The sequence below is a fragment of the Dendronephthya gigantea genome, unplaced genomic scaffold (genome assembly GCF_004324835.1).
Source record: "Dendronephthya gigantea isolate DGI-Jeju-01 unplaced genomic scaffold, DenGig_1.0 000033F, whole genome shotgun sequence".
In the NCBI taxonomy this organism is placed as follows: Eukaryota; Metazoa; Cnidaria; class Anthozoa; order Malacalcyonacea; family Nephtheidae; genus Dendronephthya; species Dendronephthya gigantea.
In genome coordinates this window covers 1,837,758-1,855,814 of record NW_021163043.1, presented here as the reverse complement: position 1 = coordinate 1,855,814, position 18,057 = coordinate 1,837,758, and the positions used below count along the sequence as shown (strand labels likewise).

General features: G+C 36.2%; 1 protein-coding gene across 3 annotated transcripts in view; it reads right to left on the bottom strand.

Annotated features, from left to right (window-relative positions):
- LOC114525121 overlaps positions 1–12,761 on the bottom strand; it is a 76,506-nt gene extending 63,745 nt beyond the window's left edge. For 2 of the 3 annotated variants that reach the window (XM_028546332.1, XM_028546334.1), the window contains exon 1: positions 12,503–12,761. The gene's annotated coding sequence lies outside the window, so the exon portion shown is untranslated. Of the gene's footprint in view, positions 1–919; positions 950–12,502 lie in introns of those variants that run through there. The other variant, XM_028546335.1, reaches the window with a different exon arrangement.
- Between the last annotated feature and the right edge of the window lie 5,296 nt (positions 12,762–18,057).

Here is an 18,057-nt window from a genome sequence, read left to right as displayed (position 1 = left end):
CGAGAGTCACAAGGGAATAACATTAGTTATTTGTGCGGCCCCGACAATGTAAGAAAGAGCAATGAAACTTTCTAGCGATCCCTTTCTAACGAGTTGTATAAAACTAGTTTTATACCTTGACCCTCTGTGAAATATTGATTTGTAATCGCTACATGTACAGTCTAGTAATATAATTTGATTCACGATCAGATGTTAGAATTCCAAAATATTAAGTATACTTCCGGGAATAAAAATATTTTCGTAATATATTCAAGCAAGTACTATGATTTAAAAGTGGGGTACATTTGCACAGAGCTACATGCACGACGATCTTAGAAAGTTAGCGAGTAAGCTATAATTATACCGTTGTGAAACATAAAATTTGTGACATGCCACAGGCCAGAGTTATAACATCTCATGCAAGCAAATTCCATGTTCGCGTTCCGTACGTAAGCAAGCAAGCGTTCAGTTCTCCAGCCTGGCAACTTTCATGCGAATAAATTAAGGCGAACGTTATTAAACGTAGGAAACTGTATTTTAACGATTGTTTCGTTCAGTAATGAGACTGCGTTCGTTTAACGCCTTTGGTGAATGTTAACTACTCAAAGTGGTAGTTCTCGTTAGATGAGACATATGGAAGATAAATGTGGCAAATTTAAGATAAAAGATGCCCCATGACGTAATTCCACCGCCTTTATGTAAATATTATTAGGGTCACGAAAAACAATTTGCTAAAGCGAAATTATTGACAACCAACATGATATGTTACAGTAAGACGAATAAAGGATATTAGGAACGAGATTTACGATTGATTTTATTCAAAGTTTTGCTGAACGTTAAAATATCACGCCACAGTGCTGTGCCGGGCCTGTGCCAGCATACCTCCGCTGTTTAAGATATAAAATTATTTACAATCTTCAAGAAAGAGACAAAAACGTACCTATGGCTACGAAATCTGATCATTCACGACCTAGAAACAATTCCACAGATTTACGCAAAAAATAAATTGATCAACGCAAAAAAATGTTGACAAATTCAGCAGACAAGAATAAACCAAACACTCTGATGGTATCCTGCTGGTTAAATTGTTCAACTCAATGTTGTAAAATACCCGTGGTGTTAATGCACCGGCCTAATGTGCGTAATTACTTCGTATTACTGATTTCATCTTGTGTCGAGATCTCTGATATATATTTTGAAAACAACAACTAACGAGTAACGTTGACTTCAAACATCGAGTTCAACACCAAGTAAATACAAACTAACGATATTTTACTGAAAAAATCAATTCAAAAGTAACGAAACATTGTCAATAATATCAATGCACCCACACAAACATATTAACACATGCATTTTTAAGAGGAACGTTGACGTTCTCACATGAGTAAATGACACTTGCTGATGATCCCAACACTTTCTAGTGCTCGATGATCAAATAATTTCATGTGAAATACTTTTCATTGAATATTTATCAGTAGTTTTTTAGATATTTCAGTTTCAACTTAAATTATATGTTAATATTAGGTTAGTTATTGCTGCTCCAATATAAATATCAGCTGAAATGAACTTCTGAAGACAACAATGAGATGGTGAAAATAAATTTATACAAGAAATTAAAACATAAAAACGATTCGAAGGCGCTGTCTTCTGCTTAATTGATTGTCGTAGTCGTAGAGGAATTAGTCAAAACTAAAGCCGAGCGATGCTTGTCAATGCGGTCATGCAATTCTGTATTAATCAATTAATTACTTATTCCATGTGACGTCACTAATTTGGTAATAATTCCATGTTGAATAAATCCTAAATACACGACTTAAATCCCTGAATTAAGGTTAGGATTAGATTTAGGTGTTTAAATTTAGAATTACGTCATAAAATCGGTTTATTACCTAATTCCTAAGACAGCGCCTTCGAATCGTTTTTATGTTTTAATTACTTGTATAAATTCATTTTCCACATATTGATTTTACCCTTATACGGAGGGACTAAAGCGAAGTGAAAGAAATTTGAAAAATATTATAAATATTACGAATATAAATAAATATTTATCCCTCAAAGGAAAGGGGGTCGAGTATTTATTTAGTATTTTACGAGTATTGAAGTGGAGTACGAACGCGAAAACTTACTTCGCTTACTCCTAGCCTTTTTTGACGAATGTTTGTGCTTTGTATGAGACGAATGTCTCCGTTTTGTTGTCGAAGCCGAAGGGCTCTGAGACACAGTTTTACTCAGCCGGTCAGCCGGCGTTTTTTCTCGCGACACAGCTCGCGGAGCACTCTCAGTTTCCACAGGAACATTTTCCATAGTGGCCTGAGCCATCTATAAAGCACAATATTTATAAATAACCACAAAAGCAGACTCAAATGCGAAAGGTAGTCCTTAGAGCGACAAAATATCAACCGTTTTCGGTGAGCTGATGAAGAACTGCTAAAACCCTTCGAAAGGAGTTTATACATGAAAACCCGTCAGAAAGCGACGGAGGAGAACATTCTGACCACGAGTCAAGTAAAAACACGCCGGCCTAAGGCACAAAACGTCTCGCGAATCCTTCGGCGAGTTCAAAATCCCGAAACGTAAACATGCGAAATCTAAACGCAGCCGTAAGTCTAAAAAGAGCAAACGCTCCAAGACCTACAAGGACTCTTCCAGTCATACGAGTGACTCTAGCAGCAGCGAGAGTTCAACCTCTGCCTCGGATAGCGAGTCTTCCTCGAGCGCTAGTGAAAAGCAGGTGTGGGTTTCAGACGGCGAAAGCCAGACCGGCGAGAACTTTCCAGCCGAAATTCTCGACTTCGCAACGGAAGCTGATCAATTAATCACAAAGTCCTTTTACTATTTAAAAAGCACAAAGTCCTTTTACTATTTGCAATTTTACTTCACGGCGCCACAGAAAAGCGCTGTGTTGTGGCAAGACCTTATACAACTGTCACGACTTCACTGTGTTGATGACATAAAATCATTTATCATGCACGACTTCACTGTGTTTTAAATTTGCGAGCTTTGTACAAAAATTCTTTAAATTTGCGAGCTTTCATCTGTACTAAATCTTTGGTGTTTTTAATAGTAATATTTTATTTAGTAATATCTTTTCAACTATCTTAATCGTATGATCTGTTAAACATATTGATTTTACCCTTATACGGAGGGACTGAAGCGAAGTGAAAGAAATTTGTCATCTCAAAGTATAAGAACATCAACATCATGCTTACAACTAAATTGGAATAATTTTGGGATGGAACTTTGCAAGAATCGAAACTGTTTGTTCAAGACAAACTACATTTAACCCGTTGGTTTGAAATGGTTTAAAGTGGCATGGCTCTACCCTTATTAAGTTGGTCATTGTAACAGATGATCAGGAAAACAATCTTTTAAAAGCCTTAAAGAAACATGTATTGTGCGAAGAAGTCAACCTTGGACAGTCCTCACCTACACAGAATCAAGTTAATGTTACCAACGAAAAGTCTTCATGTGAAACTTGCTCAAAACATGACATAGCCATTGCCGAACTGCAGTTAGAAATGGCAATCTTGACAACCATTTTTCATAAGGAGCAAGAAAAATTGGATCATCAGGCATCTCGTGTAACAAGTGTCGAAAGCTAAGTTCGAAACTTATCAAGAGAGGTTATGAGCTGGACTATAGTTTCAGCTGGACCCATGAATGCAACTACTAATGGCCCACTTCCCGTAGACCCTTGTGCTACCTCTGAGACCTTGGATGAACAACACTCCAATGAAATTATTACATATAATATGAATGACACTGTGGTTACGGATACAAATTCCATTACCGAAATAAGTCGAAGAAGCACTAAAGAAATTGCCCATCCATGTAGCCAATCAGATGTTGGTAATAAATCTTCCGCTAGTTACCAGAACAACCAATCGTTTCAAAATAACTTGGAACAACCCCCCTCCCCCTTCCCCACGTCCCCATACGTTATGAAAAGCAGCAAAGCGAAAATAGTGGCAAGTGCAGCCAAGCATTTTACACCCTCAAACTAGTTTACCCGTCCAGAGTAATTCAGATACCCACCAGCCTATTTCAACTCGTATTACTTGGAGGAAAGAGGCCAGAAACAACCGTAGGAAATTGAATAAAAGGTCAAAACAACTAAGGACAGATCAAACGAATCCATTTAACGAAGAGGATTTTCGTTTAACATCCAATTGGAAAGACAAACAGAAATGGTTCAGAGTAATTACTATTGAATGATCTTCCATCTTCTAATAATTTGCCCCTACAAGTAAACATGACCCCTCAAACTGTATCCATATTGCTGTAACTGAGAAAGTATTATCAAAAGTACCGAAATTGATGTTATCAAACGTTATGTCTCTCGTTTCTAAAATCCATGAAGTTAAGGAATTTATTATTAGCATTGAAATAAATGTTGCATTTATAACTGAAACCTGGCTGAGAGAGACTGTGTCTGACAGTATTGTTGATATTCCAGGCTTTACCTTATTATGAAGAGCCAGAAAATCCGATAATCACGGAGGTGTATGTACTTACATCAATGAGACATATAAATATGAACACCTAGAGAATCTGGGTTGCTGTGACCATCACAAAAGTTTATGGGACCTAGTCACCTTCCTCAAGGGTTATCCTGTACTGTATAATTGTAGCTGTAATATATACCACCAGCCTGATGCAGATGGAAAATTAATGCAAGATGACTTAGTCCAAATGCTTATTTTGGTGGAATCAAAATATCTAAATTGCAGGTTAATTGTGACTGGCAACTTTAATCGCCTCAATATCACTTCTTTGCCCAATCACTTCTGTCTCAAACAAATGGTAAAGATACCTACTCGGAAAGATGCTATCTTAGATCTTATATTAACCAACATGCATAAATATTACAACCTGCCCAAAGGTTTCCCAGGATTTGAAGGCTTCAAGCTCTAATATATTAAGTCAAGTGAATGTTGAAAGATTCTCAAACCTAACCCCACAAGACCAAGCAAATACCATCAATACAGCTTTCCTCGCACCACTTGAAGAATACAAATCTTCCACTCCCCTTAGATGCCTTCCATTAGAAGATTCACCTAAATTGTTAGAAGTTACCGAGGAACATGTTCAAAAGGTTCTAGCAAAGCTAAACCCTAGTAAGGCCTGTGGGCCAGACCAAATACCTAACTGGCTCTTGAAGGAATATTCATATATTATTGCCTTTCCCATTATGAAAATTCCTAATTCATCTTACAGTGAAAAGCTGATACCTATAGCCTGGAAGATGGCAAATATATCCCCATTACCAACGAAGAAACCAATTAGCTGAATAAAAGCTGGTATTATACACGAGAAAGGAACTATAACAATAAATGCAGAAAGTGTAAAATGTGATAGCATGTGGATGTAAGATTAATAGAACTGGAAAACCCAAATTATGGTTTATAAATTCATTAAGAGGAGATTTTTTAGAAAGTCGCGTATTTTTGCACAAATTAGCAACCAGGCCCCTAGGTAGCCCGAAGGTATTTGTGTTTTAATCTAAAGCGTCCATCCAGTTTAATATCGCGGTCTGTGACGTAAACACCAATTGCTATATTTGTATTATAATAAGATAAGGTTTGCAACTAAATATAAATTAACGACGTACAGCCTCAAAACTATCGACAAAAAACATTGAAAATATAAAAAATATATCACAAAAAACATCATAACAATAAAATTTGATGTTTTTAATTGCTCCCCAGTACATTTTCTTGTTGAAAACAACTCTAGAAATACGAAAAATTTAGCGATACTTTTCGTGTTGCCATGAATTTTTTCGCCGTAACGATGCGGGATGTCTTTTGCCTAGCACTGGTTTTCGATTTAAATGGCGAAGCAGCGACCTCATTGGCTCTTAAAATTGGCGAATAATTAAATTGGTGTTCGCCAGTTTTAAGAGCCAATGAGGTCGCTGCTTTGCTTCGTCTTATTAGACCAATTGCGAAACTTAGTGACCGCGCCTTCGTGCAACATGGAAACGAGGCTTATTATGCAAAAACCAATATTTGTATTTTTTGCAGTACAAAGCTATTCGCCGAGTTATATGCCGTTTTTCGCCTTTGTTTTACATATTTTTCAATACCTTTCAGCTTGGTTTCATTGTTGTTATCATAGTTTTCAGGTTAGGAAGTTTTGCCTTTCAATTGAGGCGTTTTTGTGGTGTTTTCATTAATCTTTGCGGCTGCTTTCGTCGGGGAAATATGGAAAAGGCCGACACAAACTCAGGTAAAAATTTAGTTTTTCCAAATTATTTCGTCTCAAGTTTTGAAAATGTAATTCATTTTTCTCCCTCTTATTTGTGCAAAATTTGGCGATATATATTTGCTGCAAAATCTATGTTTTTTTATGTCAAAAATTATTGAAAAGTCACGATCGAACAAACCACCATGTTCACATTTCTCATCTAAAATTTTTTTATACCAATTTTATCGATCGATAAGAGGTAATTTGACAGCAATTTTACAGCTCAGCAAAAAAAGTAGTAGAAATCTGTTGACAAAAACTATAAAAGATAAAATAAGCAACGGAGTTTTATGTTTATTTTCTTTGTGTATATAAACTACAGTACATGTGATGTGATGCCGACTGAAAAGCAAAACAACTCTTCGACTTGGCACACATGCATGACATGGATAGTAAAATACTTATAACCAAGACATAATATCATTGTCTATTTTGAATTGCCATTTGAATATTCATTTTCCGGCAATAACATACTATAAAGGTAGCCACAATGCGAGCTGCAGCGTTTTTTAAGTTACACCTTTACATGATGGCAAAGCTGAAAGCGAAAAATATTTAAACCGGAGTTCGCAAGTGTTTTTCCGTTTATGATGGTGAACGGAATCCTTTCCTTTTCAAGTATTCCTGGTTCACCCTCATTAAACATCTATTGCATGGTAGTAGATAGAAAGAATAGTGTTTTGTACTAACAAAAATGCAGAATTCAGATGCAAACTCAGATGCATTCGAATTGGACTTTTATAAAATTCGGCCTTCAGGCTGGCATGCAAGCTATGCATCGTCTGTACTTTATTAAAACAAAAATAAACAAAAACATTTCAGTCAGTTACTTTTGACCATTTTAACAGTATTACTGTGGTATAAAGAAAAAAAAATACAGTGATATTTGTGAATAAATTTGAATAAATGAAGCCATTTCAGTCATCAGGTTTGAAAATTATACAATCTGACTGTCACTTTTCAATAAATTTTCGACATAAAAAAACATAGATTTTGCAGCAAATATATATCGCCAAATTTTGCACAAATAAGAGGGAGAAAAATGAATTACATTTTCAAAACTTGAGACGAAATAGTTTGAAAAAACTAAATTTTTACCTGAGTTTGTGTCGGCCTTTTCCATACTTCCCCGACGAAAGCAGCCGCAAAGATTAATGAAAACACCACAAAAACGCCTCAATTGAAAGGCAAAACTTCCTAACCTGAAAACTATGATAACAACGATGAGACCAAGCTGAAAGTTATCGAAAAATATGTAAAACAAAGGCGAAAAACGGCATATAACTCGGCGAATAGCTTTGTACTGTAAAAAATACAAATATTGTTTTTTGCATAATAAGCCTCGTTTCCATGTTGCACGAAGGCGCGGTCACTAAGTTTCGCAATTGGTCTATAATACAAATATAGCAATTGGTGTTTACGTCATAGACCGCGATATTAAACTGGATGGACGCTTTAGATTAAAACACAAATACCTTTGGGCTACCTAGGCCAGGCCTTCGCTAAAATATGCTTCGCGGCCATTTTGAATTTACAAGTTTGGTAAAGTTTTCGTGTCGAGTGACAGCTGTTTTACGAACTTTTGGAGAATTTGAATAGGCGAAAAGCTCCTTGAAATAAAGAAGAACAACAGGTGAGTGTTCGTTCAATTTTTTTGGTACTTTGAATGATATAATTTCCCATGCGTACATTTTTACTAGTGCGAAGGAGTGACGCACAGTCACACATTAATGTATAAACATATTGAAATATACTGATTTTAGTGGTTTAGAATTAACTTAGTGATAAAATAAAAATCTCAAATGTCAACGCTTTTATTTCTGGGTCTCCAACACATCCTGGAAAATATGAACAATAGTTTCAGATACAAGTAAACTCGCATTTGGGTTGCAGATGGTGGATAGTTATGTGTAGTAAGCTTGAAGATCAGTAATAAAAAAGGCCCTAAGTAATCTATTTCAACAAACAACACAAAGAAAGAGAAAGTCAAACTATTTTGATTTATTTCAAAAACAACTGCCCTCTCTATTTTAACAATGAATTTCTTGTGTGGTTGGTAAATAATATGGGACATGTAGGACAATTGGTGGGACAATCGTGGGACAATTCATTCCAAAATTATACAGCTGTAAGTATAGGTAATATAAAATTATAATGTGACTTTGTTGTTAAAATATTGCGTCAATAATTGTAATAAATAGTGTTTTTGAATCTTGTTTTGTTTCTACTGTTTTTTAAAGAAACCCTGCAATAAAAAGTAATAGATATGTCAAATATGTGGCAATGGCAAATTCCTCTATAAGAGATTTATCAGGACAAGTCTGGAGTTAACAAGAAAGGGCATGTAGGATTTAGCATCTAGGGCCTGATTTGCACAAACCTCCAGATCTGCAACATGTGTTTAACCAGGATAAATAAAACCATATGCAATCAGTGGCGTAGCCAGAACGATAATTGGGGGGGCCAATATTCATATATTCGTGATACGCAGGTTTAATTTCTTTTCAAATTAATTGTCTTTACAGTCTGTTAACATGAATATATGAATATGGGCCCCCTCAATTATCGATGCTGGCTACGCCACTGTATACAATCACCATAGGAATATAAGTATACAGTATACCACCTTAACAAGTCAAAATATCGGGTAATTGGAGAAAGATTCATTGAAAGAATAACCTATGCCTTATAACAATAATACTAGGAAATTTGGAAGATAATGTAATGAAATGTTATAACAGGTACAAAAAATACAAAAACTGAAAAAACATCCTATGTGAGTTAAAATACTGTATAACTGCATATACTATGATGAAAATATCATTTCAACAATATCATTACTTAATTGAATGCCCATAATATATATACATTTAAAAACAACACTGCCAATTACTCCTTTCCTTTCCATCTAAAAGATAGTATGGAGCCACCTTAACCTTACAAATGCTGATGATTTATATGGGGGTTATTTATGAATTTTTAATTGATGGTCACATATAGATTTCAAGCAGTTCAAACACATGTTCAATAAAAGGTTGTAGAACCTCATAGAGCCACCTTAACAAAATGTACTGCAACAGAATAATGGAAACCAATGAAAATGACCAAAATCTGCAAGGACTGTTGGCTTTGATTTTTTCTAAAACATAACAGGTTCTCACAAGTTTATAAACCTCATAGAGCCACCTTAACAAAATGCACTGCAATGAAACAAGAAAAGCTAGTGTAAAAGGCAAAATTGTGCGAGGACCTCCCGCCCCGATTTCCTTAAAAAAGAGATATATTAACACTGAGCATGTTATTTCAGCACACACAATAGCTTATGAGTGTCCCACATATAGTTAAGGAAAAATAACATATTTTCATAAAACACATCTGAATCTTTTGGGTGATTTTCATATTTACTAGCACTACTTTTATGAAACAGTTAATGACTTGAATTTTCCAAATAATTTGTATTCCAAGAATATATAGATCATAACTATATAGTGTTTCTTAAAAGCAAACAATGAATTTTACAACTTTATACTAAAATAAAAAGACATGCTATTTGTAATAAAAGGCAAACAAAATGGCAGACCTCAGGTCAAAATATTAAAATTATTGCGAGGACCTCCCGCTCAGATTTCCTCCAAAATATGCATATTTAACTATCACTAGCTCAACAGTTCATAGATAAAAGCATACAAATGTCCCAAGCATGGATAAGTGGAAAATCATATTTTTTCACATTTTTTACCATTTCAAAATTTTTGTAGAAATGGAGCTAGTCTCACACAAATGTGTAAAGAAAACCTGACTTAATATCTGACTTAATTATGGTTTTATGGAAAACAAATTACGTCAATAAAAAGTGACATTATTCAGCTATGACTGCCTATACTTTGTCTTGATGTTTACGCACGATTGCGTCCAAAATATCACAAAATATACAAAGGAATACAATGAATGGCAAGAAACCAAAATAAACTACTCTCGGGAAATAATGAATAATTGAAGAGACATTAAAATGCAATGACAACCTGATTTTAGAATATCTGCATAAAGTGGTCAAACATCGTCACCACAGGGGTACTTTTACCCGCAATAAATGTATTAAATATAAAAATAAAGCAGCAAAATTAGCCGTACCTGGAAAAGTTCGGTAGCCAAACATCACTCCTTCTAAGCTCTCTCCCAAAATAGCCGCAGTCGTTTTCGTCCAAAAATAAGGTGTCAGCCTTGCTGATATCCTAGGCTAAACTGAATTTATTACGGACAATTCATTTCTTGTGTTTATCTTGAAATCGTAATGCACCCAACGGGAATATTGACGCTGGTAATTCACCAAATCAACTTTTTAACTCCGCCATTCAACCAAAACAATAATTCGCTCCGTTTTCGCGCAAGGCATGACGGTATTTTTGAGCGCTCATTACTCGATATTCTAAAAAATCTCCTCTTAATACATATCTCAGTCTTTTAGTCATATGATATTTGCATCGATATAACATATATTGTTTGATCATGATCAGGTGGGTTTAAGCAATAAATTGCATGAAGAATAAATTAGAATATATTATCCAGTTCCAGGATGGTTTCAACCAAATCTGTTGCCGAACAATTTTCCTAACAATGGGTCGAATAAAATGTTTTAAAATGGACATGTAAGAAATGAATGAAATGATTATATTCCCCCTGAAAGATATTTCTGGACTCTGGTCTAAATGAATTAGTGAAATTGATTAAAATTGATTTCCTGTGTTATTAAAACTAGGGAAGTACTACCGTGCTATATATATAAATTGAAAATTAGATGTGTTTTAATACGACCATTTTACGGCAGAATTCATGAAACAAAATAATAGCGCTGACTGGTGTATTATTTTGCAGAGGATATTAACTACAAAACGTTGAAAAATAAATTCCTCCCTTACCCAGCTAAATCAAATTGTGAATACTTTTGTTTACTAAGCAATATATACAGTATTTCGCCCAGTTTTCGGACTGTACCCAGTGGCGTCGCCAACATCGATAAGTGGGGTGGACATATTCATATATTCATGTTTACAGACCATTAAAACAATCAATTTGAAAAGAAATAATGTAAAACACGAATATATGAATAAGTTCCCCCCACTTACGAAGCTGGCGACGCCAAACTGGCGACGCCAAAGACTGTACCAGTATTCGGACAGCTGAGTTTAATACATTGCTAAATTTTCGTTTCTTAAACAAAAGGAAAAATTCAAACAATATCTTCCGATCATTTTCTGATATGTTGCGAATGTCTTTGCGTTTTGACGGGTTTTTTATTTGCTTTCCTCGGAGTTATGCATTTTTAGCGAAGGTAGGCCAATAATTTTTCTTTAAAAATTGGGTAGTTTACCGCGACACAAATTTGTATGAACATTTCAAAAACTAATTTCTTAGGAGCCCAGTCACCAAATGTAACAATTTTTACATAAAAAGGAGTTCAAAAATCTCCTTTATGTTTAAGGTAAAAATGTGCGACTCTTTCCGCATATTTACGATGTAGTGAGATTTTGAATCTTTATGCCATTTTTGTATATCTTGTCCTAATTTCGGACACCGGCGTGCTGTTAAACAAGCAATAATGCAACTCGTAGTTTTTCATTGCAAAAACGTTTAGGAAGATGCAAAATGATGCAAAAATATGCTTTTACGCCAATTCTTGATTATATAGTGCAATACGAGTGTATTATAAAGAAGAACTAGATATGGCTGCAGTGCACTCTAAAATTAGAAGTGCCATAGACCAAATGCCAGAAAAATAACATTAACTTTAACAATTGTTTAAAATAAATTGTTATATTTATGCTACATTGAATTTCAAAAGTTAATACCAAAATTCAGCGTACCTAAGCGTCAAATCACGATCATTTGAGAGTATAAATTGCCCGTCCGCAAACTGGGCGAATGTCCAAAAACTGGACAACAATATTCATGATGATTTTGAGCAATCGCAACAAAAATAACGAAGCTGGGCGCATTTTCTTTTAACATAAGTTTCGAAACAAATATGGCAACAAATCTTGAAATTTTGAACTATCAAGCGATGATAAAAGGCGAAGAATAAACTGGGCGACATACTGTATATATAAGCAACAATGTGCAATATACTAAACGCCAAGATAAACCGAAACGCCAATATACGAAACGCCAATATAAACCAAACAACCCGGTCAAAACATTGTAATTTAAAGCAAAATAGACAAGGCCGCATACGTATATCGCAATATGAGAGAAATCTCACAAGGAATCTAGCACATACCTTCGACAATCTGGTCTTGTCTAGTCTGTATTACCACGACTAGCCCAAAGCCGTATGTTTTTGTTTTTGTACTTGACTGCGTCGATATAAAACCTTGTTAAAACAACTTCAGCTTTCTCAATGAATACGTTGATCACCTACGACGAATCAGGATCACTTTGGGATTTTCTAGTCCAAGAATACGATCATTTTGACAAATTACGAACACAGACTTTGAAGAAATATAAAGACTCAAAGAGAAACAGAAACCCAATAAACCATAGAGATTATAAATAACACATTGGTATTGAAAACATCATTCGAAAGGGGAGCGCGATAATGGGGGATAATTCAAGTCCCGGATGCTAAGCCAAGCACTGATTGGCTAGATCAATGCCTCCTTAGCAACCACGTTAGCATTTTACTGATTTTAGCAACAATATTATAAACGATTATTGGATGAGGTTTTTGATAACGCTTACCGAGACCTTGATAACTCTGCATATCACAAAAACCGAATTCAATAATTGTTTTATTATACATTTGAAGAATAGTAAACATAGTATTAACGAATGAAAAACCTTATTTAATAGCAACATCCAAAAATACATCAATCATTAATACATAAATACATTCAAAATGACAAGATATTCAGCTCCGGGTTCGCGAACCCGGAGCTGGCTCCGGATTCGAGCGAACCCGGAGCTGGAGTTGCTAGTTTTTAAACAAACCGATGTGGCCGCTTTGCTTTTAAGGGAAATCGAAAAATTTAAAAAGGCCATTTTTCTTTGTTATATTATCAAGAACATGGGCGAAAATAGGAGTTTTATTTCATTTACTTTGCTCGCAATAGCTCTGTAAAGTTGGCCATTTTTCACCCGTTTCGTCTGTTTCCATACGGCTATTAGCCGGTAAAAAACACCCCAAACGGACGGGCTGAGCCTGTCAGCCGTGTAACGTACGTCTGTTTGTACGCTGAGTTCTGCCAATTATAGTTTCTACAGAAATTCTCTACCTAAATCTGAAGTTAAACGAAAAATTACGTTTATAATTTTAAAGAATGAAGTGGTAAAATACTGAACTTTAGAAGTACATGAGATTCTGCTGGAAAATGCGAATATTTTTATTTGTTATGAATTTAATTCTGGAATAAACGACGCCATCTTTTACAATTACAAGATTCTAATAATGTTTCTTTGGGCTATGAGTCAGTCAATTGGAAAGAGTTTACTCTTATAACAGTTTTTAACAGTTTTATTGTGGTATTTTTCTTTAATTTTTCAAAGTAAGGCAATTTTGTTAGGCATCTGGCTTGATGATATAACTAGTATGGGGTACATATTTATTTTGGTTTCTTTATATCAATGGTTTATATGAATTATGCAACTTTGCAATGATTTATAGGTAAGGACTGCAGAAACTGTAGGTCAAATTATATCAAATATGTACCATCTAAGTGATATTTGCTGATATGTGTAAAAAAAGTTGCCTAATTCAAGCCTTCTGTTCCTGTAGTCATTCATCATCATGATGGTCTCACAGAAATGGAGAAGGTTGCTCAGCCTACAAGGTTTTTACAAGAAAGTAATGATGATGAGATACATGAGCAAATTATATTTTCTGAAATAGAGGATGAAGGATTAGACGAAAGGATCAGTGAAGTTGATAGCACAACTCCTTATCAAAAAGCCCAGAGAAAACAAAAAGGCTTAGGATGATATCAGAACAGAAATGTTCACTATAGAACTGATCATGGAAGTAGAGATACTTGTAGCATACTTCGTCATGCAAGAACCATGCATATGCAAAATAAAAGCTATAGTACTTGCATGTATATATATGTTATTGACATATATGTGTCAATAAATGTTGAGAAGTATTTCAATGATTTTATTTTTATCCACAGGCATTCTTAGTAATTGTAGTGTGGAATGTGCAATCTTCCTCAGATTGTTCACCTATTGCAGTTTGAACATACAAGCAAAGAGAAATTTTCAAATAATGTCATATTTCTTTAATCCTATCCTTTCTGTTATGCAAAATATATGTAATAAATAAACCATTGGGTGTGTAGTGGTGGTATATTGTTGTCGATATTGCTCTTGAAAAAGCCTTTAATGCAACCATAACAAAACACCATTAATATTATAACTATAACATTTAAAACACTGCATGTAGCTCTATAACATATACCTATGCTGTATGGTACATGGTGTATAAATGCTGATATTACATAGTTTGCAGCATGAAATCATATTCACGGCTGGCAGCCGTATAACGTACGTCCGCTGTATGGTATATGGTGGTTGAATGCTGATAATAGAGAGTTTGCAGCATGAAATCATATTCACGGCTGGCAGCCGTATAACGTACGTCCGCTGTATGGTATATGGTGGTTGAATGGTGATATTAGAGAGTTTGCACCATGAAATCATATTCACGGCTGACAGCCGTATAACGTACGTCCGCTGTATAGTATATGGTGTATGAATGGTGATATTTGCAGCATGAAATCATATTCACGGCTGGCAGCCGTATAACGTACGTCCGCTGTATGGTATATGGTGTATGAATGCTGATATTAGAAAGTTTGTAGCATGAAATCATATTCACGGCTGGCAGCCGTATAACGTACGTCTGCTGCATGGTATATGGTGGTTGAATGATATAGAGAGTTTGCACCATGAAATCATATTCACATCTGGCAGCCGTATAACGTACGTCTGCTGTATGGTATATGGTGGTTGTATGGTGATATTAAAGAGTTTGCAGCATGAAATCATATTCACGGCTGGCAGCCGTATAACGTACGTCTGCTGTATGGTATATGTGGTTGAATGGTGATATTAGAGAGTTTGCAGCATGAAATCATATTCACGGCTGGCAGCCGTATATGGTGGTTGTATGGTGATATTAGAGAGTTTGCAGCATGAAATCATATTCACGGCTGGCAGCCGTATAACGTACGTCTGCTGTATGGTATATAGTGGTTGAATGGTGATATTAGAGAGTTTGCAGCATGAAATCATATTCACGGCTGGCAGCCGTATAACGTACGTCGCTGTATGGTATATGGTGTTGAATGGTGATATTAGAGAGTTTGCAGCATGAAATCATATTCACGGCTGGCAGCCGTATAACGTACGTCGGCTGTATGGTATATGGTGTTGAATGGTGATATTAGAGAGTTTGCAGCATGAAATCATATTCACGGCTGGCAGCCGTATAACGTACGTCCGCTGTATGGTATATGTATGAATGGTGATATTACATAGTTTGCAGCATGAAATCATATTCACGGCTGGCAGCCGTATAACGTACGTCCGCTGTATGGTATATGGTGTATGAATGCTGATATTAGAAAGTTTGCAGCATGAAACCATATTCACGGCTGGCAGCCGTATAACGTACGTCTGCTGTATGGTATATGGTGGTTGAATGGTGATATTAGAGAGTTTGCAGCATGAAATCATATTCACGGCTGGCAGCCGTATAACGTACGTCCGCTGTATGGTATATGGTGGTTGAATAGTGATAATAGAGAGTTTGCACCATGAAATCATATTCACATCTGGCAGCCGTATAACGTACGTCTGCTGTATGGTATATGCTGGTTGAATGGTGATATTAGAGAGTTTGCAGCATGAAATCATATTCACGGCTGGCAGCCGTATAACGTACGTCTGCTGCATGGTATATGGTGGTTGAATAGTGACATTAGAGAGTTTAAACCATGAAATCATATTCACGGCTGACAGCCGTATAACGTACGTCCGCTGTATAGTATATGGTGTATGAATGGTGATATTACATAGTTTGCAGCATGAAATCATATTCACGGCTGGCAGCCGTATAACGTACGTCCGCTGTATGGTATATGGTGTATGAATGCTGATATTAGAAAGTTTGTAGCATGAAATCATATTCACGGCTGGCAGCCGTATAACGTACGTCTGCTGCATGGTATATGGTGGTTGAATAGTGATAATAGAGAGTTTGCACCATGAAATCATATTCACATCTGGCAGCCGTATAACGTACGTCTGCTGTATGGTATATGGTGGTTGTATGGTGATATTAAAGAGTTTGCAGCATGAAATCATATTCACGGCTGGCAGCCGTATAACGTACGTCTGCTGTATGGTATATAGTGGTTGAATGGTGATATTAGAGAGTTTGCAGCATGAAATCATATTCACGGCTGGCATGGTATATGGTGGTTGTATGGTGATATTAGAGAGTTTGCAGCATGAAATCATATTCACGGCTGGCAGCCGTATAACGTACGTCTGCTGTATGGTATATAGTGGTTGAATGGTGATATTAGAGAGTTTGCAGCATGAAATCATATTCACGGCTGGCAGCCGTATAACGTACGTCGGCTGTATGGTATATGGTGTTGAATGGTGATATTAGAGAGTTTGCAGCATGAAATCATATTCACGGCTGGCAGCCGTATAACGTACGTCCGCTGTATAGTATATGGTGTATGAATGGTGATATTACATAGTTTGCAGCATGAAATCATATTCACGGCTGGCAGCCGTATAACGTACGTCCGCTGTATGGTATATGGTGTATGAATGCTGATATTAGAAAGTTTGCAGCATGAAACCATATTCACGGCTGGCAGCCGTATAACGTACGTCTGCTGTATGGTATATGGTGGTTGAATGGTGATATTAGAGAGTTTGCAGCATGAAATCATATTCACGGCTGGCAGCCGTATAACGTACGTCTGCTGTATGGTATATGGTGGTTGAATGGTGATATTAGAGAGTTTGCACCATGAAATCATATTCACGGCTGGCATGGTATATGGTGGTTGTATGGTGATATTAGAGAGTTTGCAGCATGAAATCATATTCACGGCTGGCAGCCGTATAACGTACGTCGGCTGTATGGTATATGGTGGTTGAATGGTGATATTAGAGAGTTTGCAGCATGAAATCGTATTCACGGCTAGCAGCCGTATAACGTACGTCTGCTGTATGGTATATGGTGGTTGAATGGTGATATTAGAGAGTTTGCACTATGAAATCATATTCACGGCTGGCATGGTATATGGTGGTTGTATGGTGATATTAGAGAGTTTGCACCATGAAACCATATTCACGGCTGGCAGCCGTATAACGTACGTCCGCTGTATGGTATATGGAGTATGAATGGTGATATTAGAGAGTTTGCAGCATGAAATCATATTCACGGCTGGTAGCCGTATAACGTACGTCCGCTGTATGGTAATATATGGTGTCTCATTTTATTTAAACCAAATGGTGTGGATGTAGAAAATTTCACCATTCATACACCATATACCATACAGCGGACGTACGTTATACGGCTACCAGCCGTGAATATGATTTCATGCTGCAAACTCTCTAATATCACCATTCATACTCCATATACCATACAGCGGATTTACGTTATACGGCTGCCAGCCGTGAATATGATTTCATGGTGCAAATTCTCTAATATCACCATTCATAGACCATATATCATACAGCGGACGTATGTTATACGGCTGCCAGCCGTGAATATGATTTCGTGGTGCAAACTCTCTAATATCACCATTCAAC